This window comes from Silurus meridionalis, chromosome 18 (genome assembly GCF_014805685.1).
Source record: "Silurus meridionalis isolate SWU-2019-XX chromosome 18, ASM1480568v1, whole genome shotgun sequence".
NCBI lineage: Eukaryota > Metazoa > Chordata > Actinopteri > Siluriformes > Siluridae > Silurus > Silurus meridionalis.
In genome coordinates, this window is record NC_060901.1 from 7,129,047 (window position 1) to 7,137,394 (window position 8,348).

Below are 8,348 nucleotides of genomic sequence, written 5' to 3' on the forward strand. Positions count from 1 at the left end.
TTTTTTTTACTTAATTTACTGACATTCTACAGTATTGCAAATGCATGACTACATGGGCACCCTGCGATACATGAGCACCCTGATGCTGACTAAAACAAAAGCTTTTTGGTGTGACACATCCAGGCATTGACTCAGCTGTACATCATCTTTTAATTAATCAAAATTCCCACATCGTTGAATGGCACACAGCCAATTTTATAACTCTGAATGTATTTGTTAAACCTCTGAGATTTTCATATTGCTCACAACAACTTTTTTGAGACCTCGAGCAGAAATCAAAACTGAAATAAGCTTATTTTGTGCATAAAATTGTCAAATTTCTCAGTTTGAAACATTTATGTTCTCTATGTTCCACTTTAAATTTGGCTCATGTGACTTGAAAATCTTTTAGTTTTCATTTAATTCTAATAAAAAAAAACATCCCAACTGTTACGGAATTTGGGTGTAGCTAAAAATACGTTATACGCATCCACATTTTTAAAATCATGCTCCCATTCCTCTGTTAAGAAAGGGATGGGTTTATGTCGTACCTGAAGTTCCACCAATAGTTTGCTCAAAACTTCATGGAGCATAGTAAACAGGTGGATTGCTTCTTTAGCGTTTTTTTTTTTCTTTGATTTTATTTTTTTGTGCATTGACTAAGACAAAGAAAAATTACTTGCTTTTTTTCTGTAGTTTGATTCTGGAGTATTAGAAGGAAATAAAAATAACAGTCCTTTTTCATTTTGTAGACTCTTTCTAAAATGAAATTTGAATGACAAGAAGGTACCCTGAGCGTTATATTACCAACAGTATTTATTCATTTATTATTTTTTACTGTACTTACATACTTTTAGGAAATGTCACAGCTCATTAGCTACATAAATAAACGTTTGCTTTTATCTGTTCTTTCATCATTTAAGCTTTTTTAAAAACATGATCTAATCAAAGGGCAAGAGTAAATCAAACGTGTCTAATAACATATCATACAAAAACATATTGCATATTGCAACCACTGCAAAGATAAAATAATCAGGTATAATCAAATATCATGGTGGAAAAGTGGAGTAGTAAGTAGTATCTAAGCTTTTTCACAGTCGGTGGTTTGTTCCTCGACGCATGTTTCTCTCTGTGTGGAGTAGCCCTTGTTCTTTGTATGTACATGTGAGTTTCCTTCTACCTCCAAAAAACTAATATGTGAAACTATGTTTTTAAACTGTGATTGTGTGTGTTTGAGCGCATAACACAGTGTAACTCCCAGGAATACACCCAGATAATAAACAGAATAAAGCAGTTTCAACAAATAAATGAAATCTAATTACTTTTTGTGAACCATTATGCCTAATCTCTTTGTAATTTCAATATAACATCAAATATATTAAATATTAAGCTTTTTTTGAACAAAGTTCGAAAAGCAGTGAATGATTTTAATTCAAATATCCAAATGAACTGATCTGATATTTTTCACCCTTAATTGTAAACCAAGTAAAATGTCCCTTTACTATTTTAATTCGGGTTTTTTTCAGCGCCTTAGAAATAAATCGGCCAATTCCTAATGTATTTGTGTAATAACTCTAACCATATATTTCTAAACTACAGAAAACCATGTCCAAGCCTGTAAATACTGCTATTAGATGTTATTTTTCTGTGGGATGCACAGAGTTCCCAATATTATCTGAACAAGCAGAATGTTTAAATGTGTGATGGGGGAGAGGTTAGTGGAATGTGCAGGACAAACAGCTTGGCTGATGGGAGGACCGGGGAGGCCGGTGAGAAGAACATGCAGAAGATGCACATGCAGGTCATGTGAGGGGATAAAAGGTTAGCTACCTTCCCTACTTCAACTCTACTTAAACTAATGGTGTCTATTTCTCAAGCACTAGTCTTTATACCAGTTATACTGTGAAAGTAAATACCACTCTTTCCAGTCAAACACTAACAGCAAACTCATAATAAAATCCTTTTTAAGTGCACCTGTTAAACTACGTTTGGATGAATTTTTGAGCTAAATAAGGTTAACTGAAATGTGTCAGTGGCAGCACCTTGAAATGTGCTTACTAGCATAACTAGCATTCCGAACTATTCTATGTGATATCTAGGGGGACTTTCAGTCACTCATTCCAACAACACACTTTAGCTAAAAGCACTTTTAGGGGGATCTTCTTGTTGATACAGGTTCTACAATTGTTCTATGTGTTCAGCATTTTTGTTACTTTTCCCCAGAGGTGGAAAGTAACAAATAACAAATACTTTACTTGCATTAGTGTAACTGAGTAGTTTTATGAACTTCTACTTTTAAAATATGGAATTTGACTTTTAACTTTTAATGTTTTGTTTGACGTATTGTATTGTATTGACAGTTAATAATGAATTAATGAAAATAATGCAAGGGGAAAAATATTGCCTCCTGGAAACTACTGCTCTGATTGGCTGATAGGCAGAGAACAAACACGTTAAACTCACAAAGAAGAAAGATGGAGATGGAAAAGACAGACGCCAGTGATGCAGACCCAGCTAAAAGCTAAATGCTGTCGATTCGAAAGTTGTTCAATGCATGTGCTCACTGTCTAAATTCTGGATCTGTATTTGCGATTTCTCTTATTATCATCTTCTCCTTCTTCATTCGGGTTCTCCCGCCACAGTGGATCATCCGTCTCCACACCCTCTGTCCTCTACATCTGCCTCTTTCAATCTAACTACCTACATGTCTTCCCTCACTACATCCATAAACCACCTCCTTGGCCTTCCTCTTTTTCTTTTTCCTGACGGGATCCAGCATTCTCCTACTAATATACCCCATGTCACTCCCCTGCACATGTCCAAACTATCTCAATCGAGCCTCCCTCAGCTTGTCTCCAAAACGTCCTACATGCGCTGTCCCTCTAATAAACTAATTTCTAATCCTGTCCATCATCGTCACTCCCAACGAAAACCTCAACATCTTCAGCTGTGCTACATCCAGCTCCACCTCCTGACTTTTACTCAATGCCACTGTCTCTAATCCATACAACATCGCAGGTCTCACCACAGTCCTATAAACTTTCCCATTCACTCTTGCAAATACCCTTCTATCACAACTTACTCCTGCCACTCTTCTCCACCCACTCCACCCTGCCTGCACTCTTTTCTTTACTTCTCTAACACACTCTCCATTACTTTGCACTGTTGAACCCAGGTACCTGCACTCCTCCACCCTAACCACCACTTCTCCCTCCAACCGCACCACTCCACTGCCCTCTGTCTCATTCACACACATGTACTCTGTCTTACTCCTACTGACTTTCATTCACCTTTTCTCCAGCACATACCTCCACCTCTCCAGGCTCTTCTCAACCTGCTCCCTACTCTTACCACAAATCACAATATCATCTGCAAACATCATAGTCCATGGAGACTCCTGTCTGACCTCGTCCGTCAACCTGTTCATCACCACTGCAAACAGGAAAGGGCTCAGAACCGATCCTTTATGCAGTCTAACCTCCACCTTGAACCAGTCCATTGTCACACTGTCCTAGTACATGTCCTCACATACTTCTCTGACAAACCTGACCTCCTCATGCAATACCACAACTCCTCTCTTGGTACCCTGTTGTATGCTTTCTCCAAATCCGCAAACACATAATGCAGCTCCTTCTGACCTTCTCTATACTTTTCCATCAACATTCTCAAAGCAAATAATGCAGTACAGTAACAGTTGCCCAATTTCCACCGGTACCCTGTTGGCTAACAATACCTGTGGTGCTCGTTGGTAACCCAGGCCTCGACCAATCTGGTATGAAATTCTGATTTGTTATCCGCATATTTGATTTGGCACATGTTTTACTCTGGATGTCCTTCCTAACGAAACCCTCCACATTTATTCGGGCTTGGGACTGGCACTAAGAATGCACTGGCTTGTGCAACCCTAATGGCTGGTTTGATTTCTCTTATTATCATAAATGACATTATAACAGGAAATGTTTTTTTTTCTTCTCACATTAGACTGAAGTTAGACTGTAGTCTAATGTGAGAAAAGTTTTGAGTTATATACTCATACTCATTGTTAAGAATGAGACAAAATTATAGCAAGTACTTTATTTAGAATATATGTACTTTATTTTATTTATTTCCACATATACAAACTACTTTTCTACAACAAATTATGGTCTTTAACTCTTTATACTCCCAGAATCTTAGTTATTAGCAGTGTTGGACAGTAATGCATTACCAGTAACTAATTCTGTAACTCCGTTACCGTTACCGTATGGTGCATTACCCATTACTTTTTTAAATGAATGAATTTCGGCTGAAGTGTAGACTACAGTCTAACCTGTTTACAGCAGCGACGCATTGTAGGATTGGAGGATTACCCTCTGTATACACACGAAGAAGACGCACTGTGGGCGTGTCTCCGTTTATCGAGAGCAAGACGAGTTTCTCAAAGTGGAAATATGCTAATTATTTCACTTTAGTTGAGCATAAAGACAAATGTAAGCTGTGTCTTTCTGGTTCGAAGGTCGTATCTACTGCGATAAACAGCAACTCCAATTTGTTGAAGCTCCTCCAGGAACTCCATGCTAGAAGCTAGAAGCTAGAAGCTAACCTGGTGTTCTGTTCTACATTGTTGATAGTTTTCATACTTCAGATGTGAAAGGAACATTTTTAAGAGCTCAACACAACAGCAGAAGCCACTTTAGTTTTTGTTTCTAAATCTTTTATTCAGCATGTTTTGTTATTTATTTCAGAAATCCTTGTGATATATTCAGTTTGTGTTGGTCTGACTTAAATAAAATAGTGTTTATAAATTACTTTGTGTTTAAGTCAGTTTTGTGTTTGTAGACCATAACGCATTAAAAGGGCATTAATGGGAACATTAAAGAAGGTTCTTTAAAAAATTAACTAAAAAGTTACTTTTAACAGTAACACATTACTTTATGGTGTAAGTAATCAACAAAGTAACTAAGTTACTTTTTGAATGAAGTAACGAGTAACTGTAACTAGTTACTATTTTTTAGTAACTAGCACAACACTGGTTATTAGTACCTAAATAAATTATATCACTGGATAATATGCATTTATCTGCTAATACTCTTCACTACATAAAGCATTGAGACAGTTTAATTGACCGAGATGTAAGGCAGCATAAGTATGAGCTTGAGTTAAAACCAGAGTGGAAGTGTTCGTTTACTTGGTAGAATAAACACATGGGTGTGGTGGGCTTGTCTTCCTGATGGCTTGCCGTGTACCAAAATAAACATTTCCAACATTTCCAGGCTATATTTGTCCAGTTATGTGCTAGAAACCTTTTGAATGGTGATAATGACTGGACTAGCTTGTACTTTATTTATTAAAATGCTTTACTTGTCTTCATTTCTCTCACATTACTCACAGATTTGTGGGAATATAGAGCATCAAGTTTTTTTTCATAGATAATTGACCAAGATTATTTTGTCAGTCATTAGTCATTAGTAAAATGACTGTAGGTATGAGACAATGCATCTCAGTATTAGACTTTATCAGACTCTACCCAGTTATTCCAGCAGTCTGGTACACAAGTGTTTTTTTCTTTCATTTACAGCGTTCTCACAGATTTGATCTATTACTGCCCTCCAGTGTGATACTGAAATGTAAGGAAGTGAGGGTGCTAAAAAAAGATGTTTAACGCATGGAATATATTTTTGCTTACTGAGAAGCAGCACATTTATTTTAACATACTTTCATTTTAAATTGGCAAAACAAATGTTAATGCAGTTATGAAACACAGAAAGAGTGGGAGAACAAGCATTCCTAAAGCTTAAACTTATTCCTATTTAACTTTATATTAATTCTTATCGGTCTTCTCACCCACCACCACTTCCTCGCTACTTCAGAATATCTGAAAAGTCAGGAGCCGATTGCAGAAAAAGGACTTATTCCTAATTTTTTTATTTACTATTTGCAACATATGCTCAGCCACTAGTTTGTGTTCTTTCTAGTCCCTATATGCTCCACCAATGACTCATAGTTGCAAATGTGCCATTAATTTGTTTTAAAAAGATTCATCTATAGTTATTGCATGGTGCTTTTAGTCTTCCAAGCACTCTTGGATCGCAAGCTGCAAAATGATTCATCATCACATTTTACACTGACTATATATAGTGGTAAGAGGATGAATGATTAATTATTGCCTTGATAATTCTATACAGCGATTTCTTCCCATTTTGAGGTCGCTCTAGTGAATGGGTAACGAGAACTGCGAAAACTTTCTACAGGTTCTTGAACAAAGAACCACGAGCTTATTTGCATTTGTATCGAACCGAAATTGTATCGTGTGCGTGTAGAGGCTTTCGTTTTAGACTCCTTTTCATCAAATGTGCTCTGAGTGGCATCATGCTGCAATGCCAATGAGCAAGGTGGTGAATGTTAAAAGATTTGGAGCTTGCCACTTATTCTGCAGTTGTTGCAATGCCCTGCTCTGGCATTCACTTTTGGAATTCCTTCCCCATTAGTTTGATCAAGGGGTTCTGGAGGACCTTGTTTCACTCATTGCGCACTGGAGGCTCCTAATGGGAGTGGGAGTATTCCAGGAATGTCAATGTACATGGGGCAAATGTTTGAGGATTTCTGCTCCTTTTCAAAAAACGTTAATCTTCAGTGATGTTGTGCCAAGCATCAGTGGCGCATATTTGTGGTCAAGTCCTCCTTCTGCTGAGCCATTAGTCTCAAGCTCTTTCACCCATTACGCCCAAATGTTTTTCTCAGCAGTTCACAATGCTATGCGTTTTTGATGATGATGATGATGTCAACTTGAAACTAATTAACCATGCGGTGTAAAAATAAAAGAAGCTAGCTTTCCTCCCTGGACAGTGACAGATTACAGGGGAAGGAGGGCACCTAGAAAGCAAATTCTTGAGCCATACTGTAATGCAAGTTCATCTCTTTTAGGTTTTAGTATGCGCATTGTATGTCAGTGTAACTGACCCCCCTTTCCATACCATCGTCTTCAAATGATATATAGTTACATTCTTCCAGGTTAATGTTGTATATTGAACTCATTAAAAAAGTGATTACTTGCTATTACACTTATCCACAACTGCCTATTTTCTAACTAAAACCTTCCTTCCTATCACTTTTCACAACTACATGCAAAGATTTGAAATTTTTCAAAGATTATGAGGTAGATTTGTATTATCTGTGCAGGACCACGTGATCTTGTCCAGGAATGAAGTATGGAGAGGGTAAGTTGTAGGAGTTGACAGGACACAGAACACTCTGCACCTCCTTATCAGATGCCTGGTACCAAGAGGAGCCGATGCCTGGAGGGAGGAAACCTGTATGTGTGTGCGCAAGTGCTTAAGTAACCCCATCCAGGTACTTGATCAAAGACATTTCTGACGTATTTCACTTTTTAACTTTTTACAGCATTTCAGCGTTCAACCTTTATACATGGAATGTGTGAGTCATGCTGCAGGCCATGTCACACAATACTCATAGAAGGATATTATCTTCCAATGAGCTTGTTCATAAATGTGCACTGGACAGCTACAGACAACCAAGATGATATAAAGGCAGGGCAGGTCACCCCAGCATTTAGCAGTCAGGGTGCCAGTGGTGTAAATTATTTAAGTACATTTCATTACAGTACTTAAATCATTTTTTGGATACTTTCTAGTTTTCTGGGTATCAAAAACATGAGAAACATTTTTCTACTCAACTACATTTATGACTCAATATACACTATATTGCCAGATGTTTGCAGACACCTGGTCATAAGTATGGTATGTGCTTTTTGGGCATCACATTCCACATTTAGACACAATTTGTTCTTATAGTTCGTTCCACTCTTGTGGAAAGATGTTCCACTAGATTTTGGAGTGTGCTTGTGCACATGTGTTCATCAGCCACAAGGTGTTAGTAAAGACAGGTACTGGTGTAGGTGAGGTGAGGAGGCCTGGGGTGATGTTCCAATTAATCCCACAGGTGTTCAATAGGGTTGAAATCAGAGCTCTATTGCAGGCCACTCAAGATCTTCCTCCCCAATCCATGTAAATCACAAGGGCATTACTATGTTGGAGCAGGACGGTTTTCCAAGGTCAAGTAAATGCAACATTTTATTATACTGTACCACATCCAAGGACATCCAGTATAACAGCTTTGTGGTAACAGCTTGGAGAAGAACCACATATGGCAGGAAAGGCCAAGTGTCCAAATACCTTTGTCCCTATGTTGTAGTGTATGTACCTTTTACTCCACTGTATTTTAATTGACAATGACCATTACTGATTACATTTTGCATGCCATCTTTATCCGCCATGGCTTATTTATTCTCTAGAAGAGACCATCGCCTTTTTTGTTCATTGCATACTAATGTTTTTTCTAATTTGTGACATGATACTGTAATTTTATTTGTT